Source organism: Phalangium opilio, unplaced genomic scaffold (genome assembly GCF_054372755.1).
Source record: "Phalangium opilio isolate 3A_F unplaced genomic scaffold, DU_Popi_V2 ptg000090l_1, whole genome shotgun sequence".
In the NCBI taxonomy this organism is placed as follows: domain Eukaryota; kingdom Metazoa; phylum Arthropoda; class Arachnida; order Opiliones; family Phalangiidae; genus Phalangium; species Phalangium opilio.
This window is the reverse complement of record NW_028324195.1, coordinates 994,422-1,006,610: the sequence shown is the minus strand read 5'-3', so window position 1 is coordinate 1,006,610 and position 12,189 is coordinate 994,422. Positions and strand designations below refer to the sequence as shown.

The 12,189-nt window shown below is 45.7% G+C and overlaps 14 non-coding genes across 14 annotated transcripts; all 14 read left to right on the top strand.

The window, feature by feature from the left end:
• The first annotated feature begins 334 nt into the window (after positions 1-334).
• TRNAP-CGG (transfer RNA proline (anticodon CGG)) lies at positions 335-406 on the top strand. Its single transcript has one exon. It is a non-coding gene; the product is annotated as a tRNA-Pro (tRNA).
• Positions 407-981: 575 nt separating this feature from the next.
• Positions 982-1,053, top strand: TRNAP-AGG (transfer RNA proline (anticodon AGG)). Its single transcript has one exon. It is a non-coding gene; the product is annotated as a tRNA-Pro (tRNA).
• A 1,862-nt stretch (positions 1,054-2,915) lies between these two features.
• On the top strand, positions 2,916-2,987 carry TRNAP-UGG (transfer RNA proline (anticodon UGG)). Its single transcript has one exon. It is a non-coding gene; the product is annotated as a tRNA-Pro (tRNA).
• An 89-nt stretch (positions 2,988-3,076) lies between these two features.
• On the top strand, positions 3,077-3,148 carry TRNAP-AGG (transfer RNA proline (anticodon AGG)). Its single transcript has one exon. It is a non-coding gene; the product is annotated as a tRNA-Pro (tRNA).
• Positions 3,149-3,397: 249 nt separating this feature from the next.
• TRNAP-CGG (transfer RNA proline (anticodon CGG)) lies at positions 3,398-3,469 on the top strand. The gene has a single exon. It is a non-coding gene; the product is annotated as a tRNA-Pro (tRNA).
• A 575-nt stretch (positions 3,470-4,044) lies between these two features.
• On the top strand, positions 4,045-4,116 carry TRNAP-AGG (transfer RNA proline (anticodon AGG)). Its single transcript has one exon. It is a non-coding gene; the product is annotated as a tRNA-Pro (tRNA).
• Positions 4,117-6,459: 2,343 nt separating this feature from the next.
• On the top strand, positions 6,460-6,531 carry TRNAP-CGG (transfer RNA proline (anticodon CGG)). Its single transcript has one exon. It is a non-coding gene; the product is annotated as a tRNA-Pro (tRNA).
• Positions 6,532-6,943: 412 nt separating this feature from the next.
• Positions 6,944-7,015, top strand: TRNAP-AGG (transfer RNA proline (anticodon AGG)). Its single transcript has one exon. It is a non-coding gene; the product is annotated as a tRNA-Pro (tRNA).
• Positions 7,016-7,907: 892 nt separating this feature from the next.
• TRNAP-CGG (transfer RNA proline (anticodon CGG)) lies at positions 7,908-7,979 on the top strand. Its single transcript has one exon. It is a non-coding gene; the product is annotated as a tRNA-Pro (tRNA).
• A 412-nt stretch (positions 7,980-8,391) lies between these two features.
• Positions 8,392-8,463, top strand: TRNAP-AGG (transfer RNA proline (anticodon AGG)). The gene has a single exon. It is a non-coding gene; the product is annotated as a tRNA-Pro (tRNA).
• An 892-nt stretch (positions 8,464-9,355) lies between these two features.
• On the top strand, positions 9,356-9,427 carry TRNAP-CGG (transfer RNA proline (anticodon CGG)). Its single transcript has one exon. It is a non-coding gene; the product is annotated as a tRNA-Pro (tRNA).
• Positions 9,428-9,839: 412 nt separating this feature from the next.
• On the top strand, positions 9,840-9,911 carry TRNAP-AGG (transfer RNA proline (anticodon AGG)). The gene has a single exon. It is a non-coding gene; the product is annotated as a tRNA-Pro (tRNA).
• A 411-nt stretch (positions 9,912-10,322) lies between these two features.
• TRNAP-CGG (transfer RNA proline (anticodon CGG)) lies at positions 10,323-10,394 on the top strand. The gene has a single exon. It is a non-coding gene; the product is annotated as a tRNA-Pro (tRNA).
• A 1,012-nt stretch (positions 10,395-11,406) lies between these two features.
• TRNAP-AGG (transfer RNA proline (anticodon AGG)) lies at positions 11,407-11,480 on the top strand. Its single transcript has one exon. It is a non-coding gene; the product is annotated as a tRNA-Pro (tRNA).
• Positions 11,481-12,189: the final 709 nt, after the last annotated feature.

Sequence of the window (12,189 nt, the reverse complement as noted above, 5' to 3'; positions counted from 1 at the left end):
CCAGCACCCTTTTCGCCTGCCACCGGATCGCCAGCACCCTTTTCGCCTGCCACCGGATCGCCAGCATCAAATCCCGGACGGGCCCTGAGTTTTTGCAGAAGTAAATTAGTGACTATTTAAACGCAACAAACTACAGGGTAGGCCTATAAGTTGAGCATGTTTCTGTTAAACACATGGACCGTTGGTCTAGGGGTATGATGCTCGCTTAGGGTGCGAGTGGACCCGGGTTCAAATCACGGACGGACCCGAGTTTTGCAGAAGTAATTTAGTGACTTTTTAAATCAACTAACTACAGGGTAGGCCTATGAGTTGAGCATGTTTTAGTTACACACGTGGTCCGTTGGTCTAGGGGTATGATACTCGCTTCGGGTGTGAGTGGTCCCGGGTTCAAATCCCGGACGGACCCGAGTTTTTGCAGAAGTAAATTAGTGACTATTTAAATGCAACTAACTACAGGGTAGACCTATAAGTTGAGCGGGTTGTTATTTAGCACGCATGGTCCGTTGGTCTAGGGGTATGATACTCGCTTCGGGTGTGAGTGGTCCCGGGTTCAAATCCTGGACGGAACCGAGTTTTGCAGAAGTAATTTAGCGACTATTTAAATGCACCTAATTAAATTGTAGGCCTACGAGCTGAGCATGTTTCATTGTCATACTTCGTCCATTGGTCTAAGGGTATGATACTCGCTTAGGGTGTGAGTGGTCCCGGGTTCAAATCCCGGACGGACACGAGATTTTCCAGAAGTAATTTAGCAACTATTTAAATGCAACTAGTTAAATTGTAGGCCTACGAGCTGAGCATGTTTCATTGTCATTTTTCGTCCGTTGGTCTAAGGGTATGGTACTCGCTTCGGGTGTGAGTGGTCCCGGGTTCAAATCCCGGACGGACCCGAGTTTTTGCAGAAGTAAATTAGTGACTATTTAAATGCTACTAACTACAGGGTAGGCCTATAAGTTGAGCGGGTTGTTATGTAACACACATGGTCCGTTGGTCTAGGGGTATGATATTCGCTTAGGGTGTGAGTGGTCCCGGGTTCAAATCCCGGACGGACCCGAGTTTTTCCAGAAGTAATTTAGCGTCTATTTAAATGCACCTAATTAAATTGTAGGCCTACGATCTGAGCATATTTCATTGTCATACTTCGTCCGTTGGTCTAAGGGTATGATACTCGCTTAGGGTGTGAGTGGTCCCGGGTTCAAATCCCGGACGGACACGAGTTTTTCCAGAAGTAATTTAGCGACTATTTAAATGCAACTAGTTAAATTGTAGGCCTACGAGCTGAGCATGTTTTATTGTCATTTTTCGTCCGTTGGTCTAAGGGTATGGTACTCGCTTAGGGTGTGAGTGGTCCCGGGTTCAAATCCCGGACGGACCCGAGTTTTACCAGAAGTAATTTAGTGACTATTTAAACGCAACTAACATCAAGGTAGGCCTAGGGGATGAGCATGTTTCAGGGTTCTACATGGTCCGTTGGTCTAGGGGTATGATACTCACTTCGGGTGTGAGTGGTCCCGGGTTAAAATCCTGGACGGACCCGAGTTTTTGCAGAAGTAAATTAGTGACTATTTAAACGCAACTAACATCAAGGTAGGCCTAGGGGATGAGCATGTTTCAGGGTTCTACATGGTCCGTTGGTCTAGGGGTATGATACTCGCTTCGGGTGTGAGTGGTCCCTGGTTCAAATCCTGGACGGAACCGAGTTTTGCAGAAGTAATTTAGCGACTATTTAAATGCACCTAATTAAATTGTAGGCCTACGAGCTGAGCATGTTTCATTGTCATACTTCGTCCATTGGTCTAAGGGTATGATACTCGCTGAGGGTGTGAGTGGTCACGGGTTCAAATCCCGGACGGACCCGAGTTTTTGCAGAAGTAAATTAGTGACTATTTAAATGCTACTAACTACAGGGTAGGCCTATAAGTTGAGCGGGTTGTTATGTAACACACATGGTCCGTTGGTCTAGGTGTATGATATTCGCTTAGGGTGTGAGTGGTCCCGGGTTCAAATCCCGGACGGACCCGAGTTTTTCCAGAAGTAATTTAGCGACTCTTTAAATGCATCTAGTTAAATTGTAGGCCTACGAGCTGAGCATGTTTCATTGTCATACTTCGTCCATTGGTCTAAGGGTATGATACTCGCTTAGGGTGTGAGTGGTCCCGGGTTCAAATCCCGGACGGACACGAGTTTTTCCAGAAGTAATTTAGCAACTATTTAAATGCAACTAGTTAAATTGTAGGCCTACGAGCTGAGCATGTTTCATTGTCATTTTTCGTCCGTTGGTCTAAGCGTATGATACTCGCTTCGGGTGTGAGTGGTCCCGGGTTCAAATCCCGGACGGACCCGAGTTTTTGCAGAAGTAAATTAGTGACTATTTAAATGCTACTAATTAAATTGCAGGCCAACGAGCTGAGCATGTTTCATTGTCATACTTCGTCCGTTGGTCTAAAGGTACGATACTCGCTTAGGGTGTGAGTGGTCCCGGGTTCAAATCCCGGACGGACACGAGTTTTTCCAGAAGTAATTTAGCGACTATTTAAATGCAACTAGTTAAATTGTAGGCCTACGAGCTGAGCATGTTTCATTGTCATTTTTCGTCCGTTGGTCTAGAGGTATGATACTCGCTTCGGGTGTGAGTGGTCCCGGGTTCAAATCCTGGACGGAAACGAGTTTTGCAGAAGTAATTTAGCGTCTATTTAAATGCAACTAATTAAGTTGCAGGCCAACGAGCTGAGCATGTTTCATTGTCATACTTCGTCCGTTGGTCTAAAGGTATGATACTCGCTTCGGGTGTGAGTGGTCCCGGGTTCAAATCCCGGACGGACCCGAGTTTTTGCAGAAGTAAATTAGTGACTATTTAAATGCAACTAACTATAGGGTAGGCCTATAAGTTGAGCGGGTTGTTATTTAGCACACATGGTCCGTTGGTCTAGGGGTATGATACTCGCCTTGGGTGTGAGTGGTCCTGGGTTCAAATCCCGGACGGACCCGAGTTTTACCAGAAGAAATTAAGTGACTATTTGAACGCAACTAACATCAAGGTAGGCCTACGGGATGAGCATGTTTCAGGGTCATACATGGTCCGTTGGTCTAGGGGTATGATACTCGCTTAGGGTGTGAGTGGTCCCGGGTTCAAATCCCGGACGGGCCCTGAGTTTTTGCAGAAGTAAATTAGTGACTATTTAAACGCAACAAACTACAGGGTAGGCCTATAAGTTGAGCATGTTTCTGTTAAACACATGGACCGTTGGTCTAGGGGTATGATGCTCGCTTAGGGTGCGAGTGGACCCGGGTTCAAATCACGGACGGACCCGAGTTTTGCAGAAGTAATTTAGTGACTTTTTAAATCAACTAACTACAGGGTAGGCCTATGAGTTGAGCATGTTTTAGTTACACACGTGGTCCGTTGGTCTAGGGGTATGATACTCGCTTCGGGTGTGAGTGGTCCCGGGTTCAAATCCCGGACGGACCCGAGTTTTTGCAGAAGTAAATTAGTGACTATTTAAATGCAACTAACTACAGGGTAGACCTATAAGTTGAGCGGGTTGTTATTTAGCACGCATGGTCCGTTGGTCTAGGGGTATGATACTCGCTTCGGGTGTGAGTGGTCCCGGGTTCAAATCCTGGACGGAACCGAGTTTTGCAGAAGTAATTTAGCGACTATTTAAATGCACCTAATTAAATTGTAGGCCTACGAGCTGAGCATGTTTCATTGTCATACTTCGTCCATTGGTCTAAGGGTATGATACTCGCTTAGGGTGTGAGTGGTCCCGGGTTCAAATCCCGGACGGACACGAGATTTTCCAGAAGTAATTTAGCAACTATTTAAATGCAACTAGTTAAATTGTAGGCCTACGAGCTGAGCATGTTTCATTGTCATTTTTCGTCCGTTGGTCTAAGGGTATGGTACTCGCTTCGGGTGTGAGTGGTCCCGGGTTCAAATCCCGGACGGACCCGAGTTTTTGCAGAAGTAAATTAGTGACTATTTAAATGCTACTAACTACAGGGTAGGCCTATAAGTTGAGCGGGTTGTTATGTAACACACATGGTCCGTTGGTCTAGGGGTATGATATTCGCTTAGGGTGTGAGTGGTCCCGGGTTCAAATCCCGGACGGACCCGAGTTTTTCCAGAAGTAATTTAGCGTCTATTTAAATGCACCTAATTAAATTGTAGGCCTACGATCTGAGCATATTTCATTGTCATACTTCGTCCGTTGGTCTAAGGGTATGATACTCGCTTAGGGTGTGAGTGGTCCCGGGTTCAAATCCCGGACGGACACGAGTTTTTCCAGAAGTAATTTAGCGACTATTTAAATGCAACTAGTTAAATTGTAGGCCTACGAGCTGAGCATGTTTTATTGTCATTTTTCGTCCGTTGGTCTAAGGGTATGGTACTCGCTTAGGGTGTGAGTGGTCCCGGGTTCAAATCCCGGACGGACCCGAGTTTTACCAGAAGTAATTTAGTGACTATTTAAACGCAACTAACATCAAGGTAGGCCTAGGGGATGAGCATGTTTCAGGGTTCTACATGGTCCGTTGGTCTAGGGGTATGATACTCACTTCGGGTGTGAGTGGTCCCGGGTTAAAATCCTGGACGGACCCGAGTTTTTGCAGAAGTAAATTAGTGACTATTTAAACGCAACTAACATCAAGGTAGGCCTAGGGGATGAGCATGTTTCAGGGTTCTACATGGTCCGTTGGTCTAGGGGTATGATACTCGCTTCGGGTGTGAGTGGTCCCTGGTTCAAATCCTGGACGGAACCGAGTTTTGCAGAAGTAATTTAGCGACTATTTAAATGCACCTAATTAAATTGTAGGCCTACGAGCTGAGCATGTTTCATTGTCATACTTCGTCCATTGGTCTAAGGGTATGATACTCGCTGAGGGTGTGAGTGGTCACGGGTTCAAATCCCGGACGGACCCGAGTTTTTGCAGAAGTAAATTAGTGACTATTTAAATGCTACTAACTACAGGGTAGGCCTATAAGTTGAGCGGGTTGTTATGTAACACACATGGTCCGTTGGTCTAGGTGTATGATATTCGCTTAGGGTGTGAGTGGTCCCGGGTTCAAATCCCGGACGGACCCGAGTTTTTCCAGAAGTAATTTAGCGACTCTTTAAATGCATCTAGTTAAATTGTAGGCCTACGAGCTGAGCATGTTTCATTGTCATACTTCGTCCATTGGTCTAAGGGTATGATACTCGCTTAGGGTGTGAGTGGTCCCGGGTTCAAATCCCGGACGGACACGAGTTTTTCCAGAAGTAATTTAGCAACTATTTAAATGCAACTAGTTAAATTGTAGGCCTACGAGCTGAGCATGTTTCATTGTCATTTTTCGTCCGTTGGTCTAAGCGTATGATACTCGCTTCGGGTGTGAGTGGTCCCGGGTTCAAATCCCGGACGGACCCGAGTTTTTGCAGAAGTAAATTAGTGACTATTTAAATGCTACTAACTACAGGGTAGGCCTATAAGTTGAGCGGGTTGTTATTTAGCACACATGGTCCGTTGGTCTAGGGGTATGATACTCGCTTCGGGTGTGAGTGGTCCCGGGTTCAAATCCTGGACGGAACCGAGTTTTGCAGAAGTAATTTAGCGACTATTTAAATGCACCTAATTAAATTGTAGGCCTACGAGCTGAGCATGTTTCATTGTCATACTTCGTCCATTGGTCTAAGGGTATGATACTCGCTTAGGGTGTGAGTGGTCCCGGGTTCAAATCCCGGACGGACCCGAGTTTTTCCAGAAGTAATTTAGCGACTCTTTAAATGCAACTAGTTAAATTGTAGGCCTACGAGCTGAGCATGTTTTATTGTCATTTTTCGTCCGTTGGTCAAAGGGTATGGTACTCGCTTCGGGTGTGAGTGGTCCCGGGTTCAAATCCTGGACGGAAACGAGTTTTGCAGAAGTAATTTAGCGTCTATTGAAATGCACCTAATTAAATTGTAGGCCTACGAGCTGAGAATATTTCATTGTCATACTTCGTCCGTTGGTCTAAGGGTATGATACTCGCTTAGGGTGTGAGTGGTCCCGGGTTCAAATCCCGGACGGACACGAGTTTTTCCAGAAGTAATTTAGCGACTATTTAAATGCAACTAATTAAATTGCAGGCCTACGAGCTGAGCATGTTTCAGGGTCATACATGGTCCGTTGGTCTAGGGGTATGATACTCGCTTCGGGTGTGAGTGGTCCCGGGTTCAAATCCTGGACGGAACCGAGTTTTGCAGAAGTAATTTAGCGACTATTTAAATGCAACTAGTTAAATTGTAGGCCTACGAGCTGAGCATGTTTTATTGTCATTTTTCGTCCGTTGGTCTAAGGGTATGGTACTCGCTTAGGGTGTGAGTGGTCCCGGGTTCAAATCCCGGACGGACCCGAGTTTTACCAGAAGTAATTTAGTGACTATTTAAACGCAACTAACATCAAGGTAGGCCTAGGGGATGAGCATGTTTCAGGGTTCTAAATGGTCCGTTGGTCTAGGGGTATGATACTCGCTTCGGGTGTGAGTGGTCCCGGGTTCAAATCCTGGACGGACCCGAGTTTTTGCAGAAGTAAATTAGTGACTATTTAAACGCAACTAACATCAAAGTAGGCCTAGGGGATGAGCATGTTTCAGGGTCATACATGGTCCGTTGGTCTAGGGGTATGATACTCGCTTCGGGTGTCAGTGGTCCCTGGTTCAAATCCTGGACGGAACCGAGTTTTGCAGAAGTAATTTAGCGACTATTTAAATGCACCTAATTAAATTGTAGGCCTACGAGCTGAGCATGTTTCATTGTCATACTGCGTCCATTGGTCTAAGGGTATGATACTCGCTGAGGGTGTGAGTGGTCCCGGGTTCAAATCCCGGACGGACCCGAGTTTTTGCAGAAGTAAATTAGTGACTATTTAAATGCTACTAACTACAGGGTAGGCCTATAAGTTGAGCGGGTTGTTATGTAACACACATGGTCCGTTGGTCTAGGGGTATGATATTCGCTTAGGGTGTGAGTGGTCCCGGGTTCAAATCCCGGACGGACCCGAGTTTTTCCAGAAGTAATTTAGCGACTCTTTAAATGCAACTAGTTAAATTGTAGGCCTACGAGCTGAGCATGTTTCATTGTCATACTTCGTCCATTGGTCTAAGGGTATGATACTCGCTTAGGGTGTGAGTGGTCCCGGGTTCAAATCCCGGACGGACACGAGTTTTTCCAGAAGTAATTTAGCGACTCTTTAAATGCAACTAGTTAAATTGTAGGCCTACGAGCTGAGCATGTTTTATTGTCATTTTTCGTCCGTTGGTCAAAGGGTATGGTACTCGCTTCGGGTGTGAGTGGTCCCGGGTTCAAATCCTGGACGGAAACGAGTTTTGCAGAAGTAATTTAGCGTCTATTGAAATGCACCTAATTAAATTGTAGGCCTACGAGCTGAGAATATTTCATTGTCATACTTCGTCCGTTGGTCTAAGGGTATGATACTCGCTTAGGGTGTGAGTGGTCCCGGGTTCAAATCCCGGACGGACACGAGTTTTTCCAGAAGTAATTTAGCGACTATTTAAATGCAACTAATTAAATTGCAGGCCTACGAGCTGAGCATGTTTCAGGGTCATACATGGTCCGTTGGTCTAGGGGTATGATACTCGCTTCGGGTGTGAGTGGTCCCGGGTTCAAATCCTGGACGGAACCGAGTTTTGCAGAAGTAATTTAGCGACTATTTAAATGCAACTAGTTAAATTGTAGGCCTACGAGCTGAGCATGTTTTATTGTCATTTTTCGTCCGTTGGTCTAAGGGTATGGTACTCGCTTAGGGTGTGAGTGGTCCCGGGTTCAAATCCCGGACGGACCCGAGTTTTACCAGAAGTAATTTAGTGACTATTTAAACGCAACTAACATCAAGGTAGGCCTAGGGGATGAGCATGTTTCAGGGTTCTAAATGGTCCGTTGGTCTAGGGGTATGATACTCGCTTCGGGTGTGAGTGGTCCCGGGTTCAAATCCTGGACGGACCCGAGTTTTTGCAGAAGTAAATTAGTGACTATTTAAACGCAACTAACATCAAAGTAGGCCTAGGGGATGAGCATGTTTCAGGGTCATACATGGTCCGTTGGTCTAGGGGTATGATACTCGCTTCGGGTGTCAGTGGTCCCTGGTTCAAATCCTGGACGGAACCGAGTTTTGCAGAAGTAATTTAGCGACTATTTAAATGCACCTAATTAAATTGTAGGCCTACGAGCTGAGCATGTTTCATTGTCATACTGCGTCCATTGGTCTAAGGGTATGATACTCGCTGAGGGTGTGAGTGGTCCCGGGTTCAAATCCCGGACGGACCCGAGTTTTTGCAGAAGTAAATTAGTGACTATTTAAATGCTACTAACTACAGGGTAGGCCTATAAGTTGAGCGGGTTGTTATGTAACACACATGGTCCGTTGGTCTAGGGGTATGATATTCGCTTAGGGTGTGAGTGGTCCCGGGTTCAAATCCCGGACGGACCCGAGTTTTTCCAGAAGTAATTTAGCGACTCTTTAAATGCAACTAGTTAAATTGTAGGCCTACGAGCTGAGCATGTTTCATTGTCATACTTCGTCCATTGGTCTAAGGGTATGATACTCGCTTAGGGTGTGAGTGGTCCCGGGTTCAAATCCCGGACGGACACGAGTTTTTCCAGAAGTAATTTAGCGACTCTTTAAATGCAACTAGTTAAATTGTAGGCCTACGAGCTGAGCATGTTTTATTGTCATTTTTCGTCCGTTGGTCAAAGGGTATGGTACTCGCTTCGGGTGTGAGTGGTCCCGGGTTCAAATCCTGGACGGAAACGAGTTTTGCAGAAGTAATTTAGCGTCTATTGAAATGCACCTAATTAAATTGTAGGCCTACGAGCTGAGAATATTTCATTGTCATACTTCGTCCGTTGGTCTAAGGGTATGATACTCGCTTAGGGTGTGAGTGGTCCCGGGTTCAAATCCCGGACGGACACGAGTTTTTCCAGAAGTAATTTAGCGACTATTTAAATGCAACTAATTAAATTGCAGGCCTACGAGCTGAGCATGTTTCAGGGTCATACATGGTCCGTTGGTCTAGGGGTATGATACTCGCTTCGGGTGTGAGTGGTCCCGGGTTCAAATCCTGGACGGAACCGAGTTTTGCAGAAGTAATTTAGCGACTATTTAAATGCAACTAGTTAAATTGTAGGCCTACGAGCTGAGCATGTTTTATTGTCATTTTTCGTCCGTTGGTCTAAGGGTATGGTACTCGCTTAGGGTGTGAGTGGTCCCGGGTTCAAATCCCGGACGGACCCGAGTTTTACCAGAAGTAATTTAGTGACTATTTAAACGCAACTAACATCAAGGTAGGCCTAGGGGATGAGCATGTTTCAGGGTTCTAAATGGTCCGTTGGTCTAGGGGTATGATACTCGCTTCGGGTGTGAGTGGTCCCGGGTTCAAATCCTGGACGGACCCGAGTTTTTGCAGAAGTAAATTAGTGACTATTTAAACGCAACTAACATCAAAGTAGGCCTAGGGGATGAGCATGTTTCAGGGTCATACATGGTCCGTTGGTCTAGGGGTATGATACTCGCTTCGGGTGTCAGTGGTCCCTGGTTCAAATCCTGGACGGAACCGAGTTTTGCAGAAGTAATTTAGCGACTATTTAAATGCACCTAATTAAATTGTAGGCCTACGAGCTGAGCATGTTTCATTGTCATACTGCGTCCATTGGTCTAAGGGTATGATACTCGCTGAGGGTGTGAGTGGTCCCGGGTTCAAATCCCGGACCGACCCGAGTTTTTGCAGAAGTAAGTTAGTGACTATTTAAATGCTACTAACTACAGGGTAGGCCTATAAGTTGAGCGGGTTGTTATGTAACACACATGGTCCGTTGGTCTAGGGGTATGATATTCGCTTAGGGTGTGAGTGGTCCCGGGTTCAAATCCCGGACGGACCCGAGTTTTTCCAGAAGTAATTTAGCGACTCTTTAAATGCAACTAGTTAAATTGTAGGCCTACGAGCTGAGCATGTTTCATTGTCATACTTCGTCCATTGGTCTAAGGGTATGATACTCGCTTAGGGTGTGAGTGGTCCCGGGTTCAAATCCCGGACGGACACGAGTTTTTCCAGAAGTAATTTAGCAACTATTTAAATGCAACTAGTTAAATTGTAGGCCTACGAGCTGAGCATGTTTCATTGTCATTTTTCGTCCGTTGGTCTAAGCGTATGGTACTCGCTTAGGGTGTGAGTGGTCCCGGGTTCAAATCCCGGACGGACCCGAGTTTTACCAGAAGTAATTTAGTGACTATTTAAACGCAACTAACATCAAGGTAGGCCTAGGGGATGAGCATGTTTCAGGGTTCTACATGGTCCGTTGGTCTAGAGGTATGATACTCGCTTCGGGTGTGAGTGGTCCCGGGTTCAAATCCTGGACGGACCCGAGTTTTTGCAGAAGTAAATTAGTGACTATTTAAACGCAACTAACATCAAAGTAGGCCTAGGGGATGAGCATGTTTCAGGGTCATACATGGTCCGTTGGTCTAGGGGTATGATACTCGCTTGTTTTTGCAGAAGTCAATTAGTGACTATTTAAATGCAACTAACTACAGGGTAGGCCTATGAGTTGAGCATGTTTTAGTTACACACGTGGTCCGTTGGTCTAGGGGTATGATACTCGCTTCGGGTGTGAGTGGTCCCGGGTTCAAATCCTGGACGGAAACGAGTTTTGCAGAAGTAATTTAGCGTCTATTTAAATGCAACTAATTAAATTGCAGGCCTACGAGCTGAGCATGTTTTATTGTCATACTTCGTCCGTTGGTCTAGGGGTATGATACTCGCTTCGGGCGTGAGTGGTCCCGGGATCAAATCCCGCACGGACCCGAGTTTTTGCAGAAGTGAATTAGTGACTATTTAAATGCAACTAACTAAAGGGTAGGCCTATAGGTTGAGCGGGTTGTTATGTAACACACATGGTCCGTTGGTCTAGGGGTACGATACTCGCTTAGGGTGCGAGTGGTCCCGGGTTCAAATCCCGGAGGAAGCCGACTTTTGCAGATGTAATTTAGCGACTATTTAAATGCACCTAATTAAATTGTAGGCCTACGAGCTGAGCATGTTTCATTGTCATTTTTCGTCCGTTGGTCTAAGGGTATGATACTCGCTTAGGGTGTGAGTGGTCCCGGGTTCAAATCCCGGACGGACCCGAGTTTTTCCAGAAGTAATTTAGCGACTATTTAAATGCAACTAGTTAAATTGTAGGCCTACGAGCTGAGCATGTTTTATTGTCATTTTTCGTCCGTTGGTCTAAGGGTATGGTACTCACTTCGGGTGGGAGTGGTCCCGGGTTCAAATCCTGGACGGAAACGAGTTTTGCAGAAGTAATTTAGCGTCTATTTAAATGCAACTAATTAAATTGCAGGCCTACGAGCTGAGCATGTTTCATTGTCATACTTCGTCCGTTGGTCTAGGGGTATGATACTCGCTTAGGGTGTGAGTGGTCCCGGGTTCAAGTCCCGGACGGACCCGAGTTTTTCCAGAAGTAATTTAGCGACTATTTAAATGCAACTAGTTAAATTGTAGGCCTACGAGCTGAGCATGTTTTATTGTCATTTTTCGTCCGTTGGTCTAAGGGTATGGTACTCGCTTAGGGTGTGAGTGGTCCCGGGTTCAAATCCCGGACGGACCCGAGTTTTACCAGAAGTAATTTAGTGACTATTTAAACGCAACTAACATCAAGGTAGGCCTAGGGGATGAGCATGTTTCAGGGTCATACATGGTCCGTTGGTGTAGGGGTATGATACTCGCTTCGGGTGTGAGTGGTCCCGGGTTCAAATCCTTGACGGAACCGAGTTTTGCAGAAGTAATTTAGCGTCTATTTAAATGCACCTAATTAAATTGTAGGCCTACGAGCTGAGCATGTTTCTGTGTCATACTTCGTCCGTTGGTCTAAGGGTATGATACTCGCTTACGGTGTGAGTGGTCCCGGGTTCAAATCCCGGACGGATCCGAGTTTTTCCAGAAGTAATTTAGCGACTATTTAAATGCAACTAGTTAAATTGTAGGCCTACGAGCTGAGCATGTTTTATTGTCATTTTTCGTCCGTTGGTCTAAGGGTATGGTACTCGCTTCGGGTGTGAGTGGTCCCGGGTTCAAATCCTGGACGGAAACGAGTTTTGCAGAAGTAATTTAGCGTCTATTTAAATGCAACTAATTAAATTGCAGGCCTACGAGCTGAG